At 48.4% G+C, this 13,811-nt stretch overlaps 1 pseudogene across 1 annotated transcript; it reads right to left on the bottom strand.

Annotated features, from left to right (window-relative positions):
* Positions 1–8,055: 8,055 nt before the first annotated feature.
* On the bottom strand, positions 8,056–8,984 carry LOC105554789 (annotated as a pseudogene). The gene is made up of 2 exons (XR_001008383.1): positions 8,702–8,984; positions 8,056–8,423 (listed from the first exon to the last, which is right to left on the bottom strand). The product of XR_001008383.1 is annotated as an uncharacterized LOC105554789 (transcript).
* Positions 8,985–13,811: the final 4,827 nt, after the last annotated feature.

Raw genomic sequence — 13,811 nt, 5'->3', positions numbered from 1 at the left:
CTTAATAGTGAGTTTTAAGAGTTATTTGTATGGTTTGGATAACAGTCCTTTATCAGACATGTATTTTGAAAATATTTTCTCCCAGTCTGTGGTTTTTTTTTTTTTTTTTTTTTAAATTCTCGTAATAGTCTCTTTTACAGAGCAGAAGTTTTTAATTTTTTTTCTTTTTTTTGAGACAAGGGTTCACTCTGTCATTGGCGAACATTGGTGCAATCATGGCTCACTGCAGCCTCAACCTCTTGGGCTCAGGTGATCCTCCCACCTCAGCCTCCCTAGTACCTGGGACTCAGGTGCATGCCACCACACCTGGCTAATTTTTGTACTCTTTTGTAGAGATAGGATTTTGCCATGTTGCCCAGGCTGGTCTCGAACTCCTGGGCTCAAGTGACACTCTCACCTTGGCCTTCCAAAGTGCTGGGATTATAGGCATGAGCCACTGTGCCCGGCTGAAGTTTTTAATTTTAATGAAGTGCAAATTACCAATTTCTTTCATAGATTACGCTTTTGGTGTTTTGATCTTAGTGGGCTGGATTGTTGTCCACATTTGATTGTTGGAAAAGCAGGTCTGAAGTGAACTGCTCAGAGTCAGCCAGTACCTGTGCAGAAGCCAAAGTTTATCCGGTCTCCTCGTTGAGGGCATTCTTCACCACACGGGGAGCGGCAGGAGGGACCCATGTATATGTGTGTGTTTGTGTGTATGCACACAGATGCATTTTTGTTCATGAATGCAAATAGGTAGGGCATACACATTTGGTGTTGAGAAGCCAGCAGATTGTTGCATAAAAAGCAACATGGGTGGCTGGGCACGGTGGCTCATGCCTGTAATCCCAGCACTTTGGGAGGCTGAGGCAGGCAGATTGCAAGGTCAAAAGATCAAGATCATCCTGGCCAACATAGTGAAACCCCGTCTCTACTAAAAATAGAAAAATATTAGCTGGGCATGGTGGTGCATGCCTATAGTCCCAGGCACTTGGAAGGTTGAAGCAGGAGAATCGCTTGAACCTGGGAGGTGGAGGTTGCAGTGAGCTGAGATTGGGCCACTGCACTCCAGCCTGGGAGAGTGAGACTCTGTCAAAAAAAAAAAAAAAAAAAAAAAAAAGCAATGTGGTTGAACAAAGAGATACAATTTCTTACCTCTTAGAATTAAAAAAAAACATTAAAAGCTGTCATTTGTTTGTCAGAATGGGGAGCAGCTGGAATTCTTATATACTTTGGGGTGGTGGCTAATTGGTACAGTCACTTTGGAAAACAGTTTGGCAGTTTTTGTGTGTGTGTGTTTGTTTGTTTCTGAGACGGAGTCTTGCTCTGTTGCCCAGGCTGGAGTGCAGTGGCACCATCTCGGCTCACTGCAAGCTCCTCCTCCTGGGTTCAAGCAAATCTCCTGCCTCAGCCTCCCAGGTAGCTGGGACTACAGGCGCCTGCCACCACACCCGGCTAATTTTTTGTATTTTTAGTAGAGATGGGGTTTCACTATGTTAGCCAGGATGGTCTTGATCTCCTGACCTTGTGATCAGCCTGCCTTGGCCTCCCAAAGTGCTGGGATTACAGGTGTGAGGCACTGCGCCCGGCCGGCAGTTTTTTATATAGTGACATATTTTCCATATGACTCTGCACTCTCATTGTTAGGTATTTACTCAAGAGAAATGAAAAGTTACGTTCACCCTGAAACCTATGCAAAAATCTTCATAGCAGTTTTATTCCTAATAGAAAAAATCAGAGAAAATGCAAATGTCCATCAACAGGCAAATGGATAAACACACTAGGATATTTGCGTACAGGGGAGCACTACTTGATGAAATGGGTAGAATACTACTCAGGAAAATGAAAGAACTGCTTGACTGTAACAGCAAAACGTATGAATCTTGGCTGGGCGCGGTGGCTCACCCCTGTAATCCCAGAACTTTGAGATGCTGAGGTGGGCAGATCACTTGAGGGGAGTTCTAGACCAGCTTGGCCAACATGGTGAAAACCCCGTCTCTACAAAAAGTACAAAAATTACCCAGGTGTAGTGGCGTGTACCTGTAATCCCAGCTAGGGATTGAGGAGGCTGAGGCATGAGAATTGCTTGAACCAGGAAGGCAGAGATTGCAGTGAGCTGAGATCGTGCCACTGCACTCGAGCCTGGGTGACAGAGCGAGACTCTGTCTCAAAATAAATAAATAAATACAATGTATGAATCTCAAAGACATTTTACTGAGTGAAGAAAGATAGACACAAAGGAGTGTATACTATATGAATCCATTTAAATGAAATTCTAGAACAGCTCTGGTGATAGAGAACTGATCTATGGTTGACTGGTGACGGGGTGGATTGATTATAAAGAGGCACAAGAAAACTTCCTGGGGTGATGGAAATGTTTAATATCTTGTCATTGTCAGTATCAGTCAGGCCGGGTGTGATGGCTTATGCCTGCAAGTAGATATTTCTTGAGTAGACCTCAGCACTTTGGGAGGCTGAGGCAAGAAGATTGCTTGAGGCCAGGGGTTCAGGACCAGTGTGGGCAACAGAGCGAGACCCTCTCTCTACAAGTTAAAAAAACGAGCCCAGCGTGGTGGCACACGCCTGTAGTCCTGGGAGGCTGAAGCAGGAGGATGGCTTGATCCCAGGAGTGCAAGGTTACAGTGAGCTATGATCACACCAGTGCACTCCAGTCTGGGCAACAGAGTGAAACTTTGTCTCTAAAACAAACAAAAGCAGTCAATCAATATCTTGATTATATGGTTGTTATAACGCTACACTTACAAATCTGTGCATTTTATTGTATCTAGTTATGCTTCAATAAAACTGACGCCAAAACAAGTTGGTTGAAACAGTATTTTTGGCCCCTGTTTTATCAAGTATTATTAATTTTTATGCAACGAGGATAGCTTCTAAAGTGCATTTTAGCTCTATATGCCAACCCCACCTTCAGACTTGTGGGCTTTTAATTGCTAAATAATTTCCCAGCAATTATGCATTCATCTGATGAAGTTATTACAAATTTTAAAGTTTTTCAGGGTTCCAAGTGAATCAACTGAAAGAAATTCGGTTGGAAATGAATGTTTACAGCCGTTAGTTCCTGTCTTGATAAGGTCGTTGCACCCCGGGGAGATTTTGCAATTTTTGCATGCATTTTGAAAGCAATTTTGTCTTCTTTCTAGGTTGTTTCATTAAAAAAAATTCATTTTCAGTCATCCATGTCCACTTTACCTGTTTGGCTATGTTTTCACAAATTCCACGAATATTTCTAGTCTCTTAGAGAGGAAGACAAGATTGACAGTTCACAGAAACATTGCCAAACAAACAGGGCAGGCATAATGAACTGAAAATAGATTAGGACATGAAATTTAAAAAAATGTCAAAGTCTGAAAGAGGACTACAAAAATGGAAAAATATTGTAACACAATGGATAAAAAATGATTTTATAAAGTCCCCAAATTCTGTTACCAGCTTGCTACGTGGGGCAAGTTTAACCTCTTTACGCCCCATTTCTAGGTCTGAAAGGTAGGGGCTAATGATGGAACCCCCTTATGGATTATTGTGAGGATTAAATGAAGTCGTTCACGTCAAAGCCTTCAGCCCAGTACCAGGCAGGCCACTGCACTCCAGCCTGGGCAGCAGAGTGAGACTCTGTCTCAAAAAATAAAATAAAAATAAAATAAAATAAATGTTTGCTGCTATTATTATTACATCCATAGTGCATAATAATTACTAATTACAATTTTAAAAAACCCCAGTGACTAGACGTATTGTCAACCTTTTGGATCATTTTACTTAGGTCATATTGGGGGTATGGCTGGCCGGCTGGTGGTTTAGAAGGTGATTTGGTCACTGGACTGGTATAAGGAAAAGGAAGGATAGTTGTAGGGTTAAGGAGGTTAAGAGGCTTAACTTTGAGGGGGCGTTAGATCTTGGTGTCCCCAAGTTCTGAATTTATTCATTTAGTCACACAACAAACATACTGATTCCTCTGCATCCATGAATAAGTTAGGGATCTGGGGACATGGCACCCAGGCTGGGGAGGAGTTAGCCTAAATGGCCTCTAAGCTCACATCCACCCCACAGGGAGGAGATCCAGAGGCTGAGAGTGACTTGAGAGCTATTTGGGCAAAGTCAGGGCTGGGACTTGCTATGTGCCCTCTGTCCCACTGGTGAGCAATTCTCCTAGCACCTGTGATCACAGGCCAGGGTAGGAAGTGCTTGAGTCCTGACAGGAGAGTAGTCACTTTCATCTGGGAAATAATGGCATGCAAGCCTGGCATTGACAGACTCGGGGCATTTGGACACCTATGGAGAAAGGGCTGTCCAGGTGGTGGGCGCAGTACAGGAGAAAAACAGGTGGATCTGGGAAACATTAGACACTGTTTCTTGTGTCATAGACTTTCCCTCCAAGTCCAGAAGGGCTTCCTGGAGGAGGAAGAATTTCGGGCTGACACTAGGACCTGGGTTTGATGAAACTGAGTATAGCAATTCTTTAGTATTACCAGGCAGCATAAATTTCTACTTCCAGCTATCTGTCCTCTCCCCATGCACACTTAATTGGAAGCTGGCATTTTTCACGACTCACGTGATGAAGAGTTTTTAGAAATGTAACTCAAGGTAGGAAGGACATAGACACTCTTGTAGTATTATTGGATATGAAAATTATGCAGGTGGGTGATTTCCCCTAGGGGACGATTCTATGTGAGTTTTAGACATCTCGCCGGAAGCCAGGCCACAATAAGGACCCCATCTCCTTTTCCCTGTCCTTATGATCAAAAGCCACTGTTTCCCCATATTTTTTTTTCTCATTCTAAAGCAGAGTCAGAAAGAGCCAGAAATGACTGAGTCTGCAGGTGGGAGGCTGGAGGCAAGCGGAAGAGGGGCTTGGGGGAGAGGATAAAGGGAGACAGAGAGGGGAGGGAAGCGTGGGTCCGAGGTGGAGTCCTTTCTTTTATTTTTGTAGACTTAGGTTATTCACTATGAGAGCCCTTTCTTTTTGCTTTGTTTTTTGAGAGACAGTCTTGCTCTGTCACTCAGGCTGGAGTACAGTGGCGCAATCTCGGGTCACTGCAACCTACACCTCCCCGATTCAAGCGATTCTCCTGCCTCAGCCTCCCGAGTAGCTGGGACTGCCACCGCGCCCAGCTAATTTTTGTATTTTTAGTAGAGAGGGGGTTTTGCCATGTTGGTCAGGCTGGTCTTGAACTCCTGGCCTCAAGGGATCCACCTGCCTTGGCCTCTCAAAGTGCTGGGATTACAGGCTTGAGCCACTGTGTCCAGTGAGAATCCTTTCCTGACTGCATGGTTCAGCCCTGAGTGGACACTTGGAATTCAGGCTACAGACCTGGAAAACGCCATCCTTGAACCTGCTGGGTGGGCGCCCATTCTGTCCAACCAGGAAACAGCTCCCAGCACCCAGGTGCTGGGGATACAGCGAGGACAGGCTGGGTGTCTCCTGCCCTCAGGACCACCTCGTGTGGTGGGAGACACGCATATGCAGAAAGATGGAAACATGGCAGAAGAGGCAGGAATGGAGCTGGGAGCTTTGGATCTAGGGCAGGTATGGCTGAGCTAGGCTATTTCATTCTCTCCTCCTGAAGAATGCCCCCCTTCCTTCTGCTATTGTTCTGTGGGATCCCTCTCTCGTGCTTAGGAGCCTAGCCAGCAGTAGCCTCAGTGACCTCAGGGACAGACCCCCACAGCAGCAGAGGAGAGAGGGAGGGACCGGGGTGTGGGCGGCAAGGCTGGTGTGAGATAGGGAGATGAGAGTGTCTTAGCTGGAGGAGCTGGGGAAATCCAGGCTGCCCATTTTTCAGAGGGGAAAGCTGAGACTCTCATAGAGCAAGGGATTATCCAGGGAAAGGAACATGAGTACGGAGGAGGAAAAACCTGGGGGGCAGGGGCCCAGAAGAGAAGGCAGATCCCTCTCCACCCCACCCCCAGGCAGGAAGCCCAGGCTCTAACCACCACCTTCGGACCAGGCACCTCTCCTGTCCTCTGAAGGGGCGGGGGAGCGGGGGATGAGTGTGGCTTCTGGCCCGCTGGATATGCTTGCAAGGCACATTTGCAGATTTGCTGCTGCACAGGGAGGGGTGGGTTGGTGGGGAGGTCCCAGCCTGATGGGGCACCTGGAGGGTGGAGAGACCTCTTGGCACCTGCTTACTCCCTCTCAAGTCTCAGAGGCAGCCCAGAGGCAGAAGGTGACTTCATGGACACTTGCACAAAGTCAGGGCTGGACAGGGCAGTTCCCCAGGCAGTTCCTCTTTCTGGTGCATTATTGAATTAGTGGGAGGGCAGGTTCACTCTCCAAAGTTGGACCATAAATTCTCTGAGGGGCAGGATCACCTCACCCAGACACTGGCCCTCATATATCCCAGGGTTCCAGTAAATGTACACCCCATCCAGTTGCTTTTCTAACTGCAACAAGAGCTAAGTAACATTTATTGTGCGCTTACTCTGTTCTAGGCACTATCACAGCAGGGACTGCTTTTCATTCTGGCACCAATTCTGGGAAGTAGATAGTATTATTATCCCCATTCGACAGAGGTGGAAACTGAGGCCCAGTGAGGTGAAGTGCCTCACATAGAGACTTGCTGAAGGTCACATGCAGATGGAATCAGGACAGGAATCCCAGTGGGTTCAGAGCCTGCCCTGAATGCCCCACTTTTCCCCCTTCCTAGGGCCCCTGGCACTCTTTCTGGTGCCAGGCTCATGCCAAACTGAAGGAGCCATTCTGGAAGCAAATCTGGGCAGGCGAAGGCCAAGCAGCCAATTCACAGGGGTTGTGTTGACAAGTTTCTTGGCAACGTGGAAAGTCTGACGATCTTACAAATGTGTGAAACTAAGACTCAGTTTTCCCTCATCCTATCTCCCCTTTCTACCCACCCTCCAACATGGATCTAAATATGGATCCCATGTTGGGGGGGTAGCCCCCCTTTCTAGACTGCAAGAGAAGACGACGCTGGGGAGGAGGTGGGGGCAGTCAAATTGGGCAAGAGCGGCCTCGGATGGTGCTGCCTCCAAAAAGGTCCCTGTGTAAGTATGAGGTGGGTGACTGAAACTTCTGAAATCCGTATCTGAGATCACTGGGTGGAGTCATACATTTCCACCCTTCTGGGATTAAGGACACAGCAAGGGAGACCATTTAGGGCGAAGTCACCGTTTATGGGAATCTAAACTGTGACTTTGGCAAGGTGCGACATAAAAATGCTAATACGTGTTTATGCACTAAGCTGGAAATAATGCCGAGCCCCTCAGTTAAAAAAAAAAAACAAGCCAAAAAAACTGTCAAGAATTGCAGTTTCCTCGAGTCGGAGGAACTAAGTGAGCTGTTAACTGAGGACTGTAAACCTGCCACATGGCGACGTTGCTTTGGTTATTAAACAGAAATACCTGCTTTCTATATGCATGCACTGTTGTTTACATGCCTCTGAATTTCTAATTTCTGCAGGAGATTCTGGTGACTAGTGTGCGTTTTCTCAACATTCACAGTTATTATAACTTTAAATCTTTTACCCGTATCCTATAACAATGTCAGCCAAGTGTTCTTTAAGTGGTGGTGCAGAAAAACGCACCTGAAAATCGGTAACATTGGAAAGGAAATGCGATGTGATAAAACGTTCCGAAGAAGGCCAAGCCACCGGCAGGAAATGCTGCACTGTTAATTTAGCAGAGAGTGCGTTATGAAATATTAGCGATAATGCCGGGAAAATAAAAAGCAGCATTAAAGCAAAAATATGCCACAATTGGGGTAATTTATGCAACACATTCTTTCTACTTTGCATTCATTTCTCTGGCAAAATTAGTCAGGAATTATGCACGCTTTGAATTATGCAAGGTGTTCAGGACTACAGGCTTTGCATAAAACGCGACTGCCCTGAGGTTCTCAGTGGGTGGAAGAATGAGTGACCCTATTCTAGGGTTATCTTAGGCCAGGCAGTTGTACCCTCCTGTCCTAGGTGGGGATGCAGTGACCTCATCTGTAAAATGGGACCTTTGGACCGGCTTGTCTTTCTTTCCCTGCTAGACTATGTCGAGACAGGCACCATTGTATTTCTGCCCCAAAGGTGTCTTTTCCTGGATGGATCCCACAGCTGATACCAAACTCGTCTTTATTAACTGTGAGGCTGGCCATTCAAACACCAGGTGCCAGAGAGGGTTTCTCACTCATCGGAATCCAGGTGGGATGAGTCCTTGGAGGCAAGGTCCCTCCACCTTCACCCTAGAGTCACACAGAGGCTTGCCCTGGGGGCTGGTGACAGGTGGGTGGGAGAAGAAAAGGCCCCTGGGGAGCAGGAGAAAGCCGGGTGCCATGGGGACCCAGCGCCACTGGAGGGCAGCACCAGCACACGGCTGAGGCCGCCTCTCTCGGAGCCGGGAGGGAGGGCTGGGTTCCGGGCGCCAGCGGTGCCCGGGTGCGCAGGACACCCCCACGTCCCTGCTCTCACGAAGTTCCCATTCTCCTGAAGGAGACAAAATAAACATGAACAAATGAACAAGTGTGCCTTGTCAGGCAGCAAGTGTTGGTACAAACAAGATAGTGATGGGGGTGGGGACACCGTCAAATAGGGGCCGGGGAGGCCTCACCCAGGAGGGGACAGCTGAGATGCCGCTTGGGTGGGGAAAACAGTCCGAGATCTGAAGGTGTTCATGGAGAAGGGAAGGGGCCCCTAGAGGAGTCGGGGAAGCCTGGGTCAGGGAAGACGAGAAAACTGAGGAACAGAGAAGCCAGGTAACTTACCCAGGGTCACAGAGCCCGTGAGCTGGGGACAGCGCCTGACGACGCCCGAGAGCCTTCCACCGCACTGGTTTCTCCGACCTTCCTCTCTAAACAGGACCGTGACCGTCACAGGTTCTGCCCCACTCCCCATTTCTGACCGTATTCCCCATAAGGAAACAGGGCAGGGATCACTGGCTGTGAGCCCAGCAAGTCCCCTCCCGTGGCTTTCTCAGTTATTAAATGGAAGGGTGGGTCCCCCCACAACTCCGAAGCTCCACTCGCTAAGCGTCCGCGAGCCGGGAACGCCTGAATTCTGGCTCCCGAGCACCTTCTTGTGGACAATTTTGGAATCACACGCTCAGCGGGGAAAGGTCGTGTGAAAATGGTCTGTGCCTATATCCGAGAGGCTAGTGGATTGGAAGGTATCACTGAGCGTGGGTGCACGTGTGTGTGTGTGTGTGCGCGCGCGCGCGCGCGAACGTGCATGCGTGCGTGCATCTGTGTGCCTGTGTGTGATGGTCTGTGTGTGAATGTACCTCTGTGCATATCGGTGTGTATGGTTGTGTGTGGGCACATACCACCTGTACCTCTGTGTGTGTGTGTGTGTGTGTGTGTGTGTGTGTGCACTCCTGTTTGTTTATATGGGCACAGGCACACACATGTCCATGTCCATGTGTGTGAACCTGCAACTATTTTTTCATCTGTTGTGTGTGCTTGTTTTTGTGTGCCTGCGTGCATGTGCCCATGTGCGTGTGTGTTTTGGGAACTGGGACACAGAAGATGATACGAGGAGTCACCAGTCTTTCTCACAAAGGCCTGATCGCTCTCCCTGAAGCCAGCTTCCTCCCCCACTTGCTTCTGTCTGCACCATCGCCTGAGTTCTCCAACCTGAAGTTTTCACCAACATTTTTCGATGATTTTTCTGTTTCGTGTCCATTGAGGCTCATTTGAATGTTGCAGATCATAGCACAATATATGATTCTCAGGCTGGGCGTGGTGGCTCATGCCTGTAATCCCAGCACTTTGGGAGGCTGAGGCAGGCAGATCGCCTGAGGTCAAGAGTTCAAACCAGCCTGGCTAACATGGTGAAATCCCACCTCTACTAATAATAACAAATTAGCCAGGCGCGGTGGTGGGTGCCTATAATCCCAGTTACTCGGGAGGCTGAGGCAGGAGAATCACTGGAACCTGGGAGGCAGAGGTTGTGGTGAGCCGAGATTCTGCCACTGCACTCCAGCCTGGGTGACACGGCGAGACTCCGTCTCAAAAAAAGAGAGAGAAAGAGAGAAAGAGAGAAAGAAAGAAAGAAAGAAAGATTGATTCTCCTCTAGTCTACTCACCCAAATCATGAGTTTCACTTCTCAAGTGGGCTGATCACCCACTGTCCTGTTGAGACCTGGGGACTTGTACAAAGTCGTACCCTGGAGGGTTGAGCAGAAAGGCAGGTACACAGTAACTAAGACAATGGAGTGTTGGCCAAGCACTCCACACATCCCATTCACATATGTGTCTTACTTGACTTACAGGCTGATCTTTTGTCTTTTTTTTCCCTTTGTGTGGAGAACAGGGTCTTGCTAATTGCCCAGGCAGGTCTCGAACTACTGGCTGATCTTTCAAGCCCAGGCAAGGTGAGGCTAATTATTCCCATTTTACAGATGAAGACACTGAGGCTCAGACAAGGAAATAATGAAAATAGTACTGCAGGACCCATCTAACCAATATGCAAACTCTCTCATCCAGTTTTCATAACATCATCAATTCCCTTCTTTAAAAGACAAGGAGATGGAGGCTTTAAAAATGTCAGGCGAGTGCTTAATGCCATGTAGCCAATCAGTAGCTGAGGCAGGATTTGAACCTCGCTCCAGAGTCTAAAGCCCAAGGCCTCAACACAATGGCAGGCGTGAGGGCCCCGGGCACACACTAACTCAAGCTCTTTCAGCCACACACTGTCCCTTTGCCACGCCTCTGGGACCCTAGAACATCCTCCTCTGAGCCCAAGGGGAGGTCATTCCCCATCCTGGGTGCCCCAGCTCCTCTCCCAGATGTGGGGCAGGTGAATCTTGTCACCTGTGCCACTCTCAGAGGCTGAGATGGGGGCTGAGCATTAATTATGCAATAACCTCGCTGTGGCGTGCCTAATTGTCTGATAACCATAATTGAATCTTATGGATTACACCAACATTATTCCAGGGAGCAGTTTAAGGCAGTTAACAGAAGTCACACTCACTTTGTGATATCTTCCTCCTGTCTCCCCGCTGGCTGGGCTGTGAATCCTTTCCTGGGGGCTGAGGGAGGCTTAGAGGTGCAGGGGCAGGCAGGAGGTGAGTGACAGCACAAATGTCGCATCACCTTATCCCCCCGAGGGCATCATCTTCCTGGCCGAGAAAAGCGTGAGTGGCAGGTGGAATTATCATTTCATAAATGAGAATGTGGTATCGGAAGGCTGAGAGACTCTTCCAATTTCAGTCTTGCTCATTGCCACTGGTCCTTGGTAGCATCATCTGGGACTGTTTAGAAATGCAGCATCTCAGCCGGGCTCGGTGGCTCACGCCTGTAATCCCAGCACTTTGGGAGGCCAAGGAGGGCAGATCATGAGGTCAGGAGTTCGAGACCAGCCTGACCAACATGGTGAAACCCCGTCTCTAAAAATTAGCTGGCTGTGGTGGCGTGTGCCTGTAATCCCAGCTACTCAGGAGGCTTAGGCAGGAGAATTGCTTGAACCCAGGAGGTGGAGGTTGCAGTGAGCTGAGATCACACCACTGCACTCCAGCCTGTGTGACAGAGTGAGACTCTGTCTCAAAAAAAAAAAAAAAAGAAATGCAGCATCTCAGGCCCCACCCTGGACCTACTGAATGAGAAGCTGCATTATTTTTTATTAAATGAAATTTTTTTTTTTTTAAAGAGATGAGGTTTCGCTTTGTCATCGAGGCTGGAGTGCAGTGGTGTGATCGTGGCTTGCTGCACCCTCGAACTCCTGGGCTTGAGAGATCCTCCAGCCTCAGCCTCCCTAGTAGCTGGGACTACAGTCAGAGCCACCATGCCTGGCTCCCAGAATCTGCATTGTAATAGTATCTCAGGTGACTTATTTGCACATTGCCCTTTGCTGAGTGCTGGTTTATATAATTATTTATTTATTGCCTATGTGGGATCCATTGTCCTTTCTTGTGGCAGCAACACCTTGACTTCCATTTGGGAAATAACCCTTCTTCCCATATGGGAGACCCCCAGCCGTACCCCTACTCCTACCTCCCTCAGGCATTGACCCCAGGCCAGGCCAATGAGTCAGTTCCAAGATCTTTGAGGCACTATTGAGGAAGATGTTTTCGATGGACTTTTGTTGAGGCTTCTTCCTTCCCTCCCTCCCCTGCCGTGGTTCACTGTGGGTGAGTATTCTTCCCCACACCATCCTTGGTGAGCTCAGGGTAGAAGTGATGATGTGTGGGTTCCAAGCTAGGCCTTAAAGAAGTATCTTGTGTTTCCCCTTGTCCCTCCAGGGCTCCTGCCCACCATGAGGAAGGAAGGTACACCCAGGCGACCATGGTACCTTCATCTGGAGTCCAGGATGGAGACTGTGGGGCAAATTGGACCCAACCAGGGACTGGAGTCCAGCCTAACTCTGATATTAACAACCCCCAACTAACTTGCAGACCCATGAGTATGAAAGGAATGGTTGTTACAGGCAACTGAGATTTTCAGAGTGCTTGTTACACGGCATCGTTGCAGCAGATACCTGACTGGTATAAAAGACGTAGTTTCTTTCCTGGGGATTGCTAAACTGAATTTGTATTTTAGATGTTATCTTGTCAGGAGGAAAGCAGGGCCTGCCTAAAGGCAAAACCACCCCAGAGGGAAATGGAGCTGAGATAGGATAAGAACCCTGATCATGATGACAGCCTTTGTTTTCAGGGATCCAGCCTCGCAGGAGTTAGTCAAGACTCTTTCAGTCTCAAGGAGTAGAGAGCTGAAACTTCACTGGCTTAAACCCAAGAGGGAATTAGCGACTCACATAGCTCAGAAGTCTGGAGGTGATGCGAATTTCAGGTGAGGCTTGAATCAGTAGCTCCTGGACCAGTATCCTTGTCTCTCTACTCTGCCTCCCATTTTGCTGGTTTCATCTGGAGGCTGGATCCCCTTTGTAATATCGTAAAATACATATGGAGTTGTTTTCCACATTTCCTGGCACTTAACTCCTAAAATCTATGGAATCTCCAAAGTGGTAAGTGTCTTTTTGTATGCTGAGGAGTTGACTGATGACTGGCAGCCCCTAGGTAGCTTGAGGATGGGGGCTGCTCCAGAAAGATCAAGGCAGGATTAGAGGACTGGGACTTTCAGCCCCACTCCCATTCTCCCTTAGAGGGGAGAGGGACTGGAAGTTACCTTGATCACCAATGGCCGATGGCTTAATCAATCATGCCTGTGTACGAAGCCTCCATAAAACCCTGAAGGACAGGGTCTGGAGAGCTTCTGGACAGCTGGACACATGGGGCTCCTGGAGGATAGCGCTCTGCTCCCCCATACCTTGCTCTGTGCATGGCCCCATCTGTGTCCTATGTGGTATCCTTTATAATAAGCGAGTCACCATGTTTCCCTGAGTTCTGTGAGCTGCTCTAGCAAATTAATCCAACCAATGAGGGGATCATGGGAACCTCAGTTATAGTCGGTTGGTCAGAAGCACAGGTGAAATACCCTGGGACTTGGGATTGGCATTGGGAGAAGGGGAGCAGTCTTGGGGACTGAGTCCTTAACCTGTGGAATTTGACGCTATCTCCAGGTAGGGAGTGACAGAAGTGAACTGAATTAGAGGACACAGTGTCCGCTGCATAATTGATTGCTTGCTTACTATGTGGGGACGCCTCCCCAAACACACATCTGGTGTAAGAAGCCCACTGTGAGTGTATAGTGGGAGAAACAGTCCGCTTATCCATGTACTCTCAGACCCTTGTTGGAGCACGATGGCGTCCTTGTTTGGGTCTGACAGGAGAGAGGGTTTGTTCTGGAAGCGGTGAAGCTTCTTTCTCAGGAGCTGGCAGCAAATGTCTCAGGTCTCATGGCCTCACGTCAGGTCACAAACTGTCCCTGCACCAATCTCAGAGGCTGGAGACAGAATGTGCTGATGGGCCAAGGCTGGCTG

Source organism: Mandrillus leucophaeus, unplaced genomic scaffold (genome assembly GCF_000951045.1).
Source record: "Mandrillus leucophaeus isolate KB7577 unplaced genomic scaffold, Mleu.le_1.0 Scaffold66, whole genome shotgun sequence".
In the NCBI taxonomy this organism is placed as follows: Eukaryota; Metazoa; Chordata; class Mammalia; order Primates; family Cercopithecidae; genus Mandrillus; species Mandrillus leucophaeus.
The sequence above is the reverse complement of the archived record's forward strand: the minus strand, read 5'-3'. Positions and strand labels throughout refer to the sequence as shown.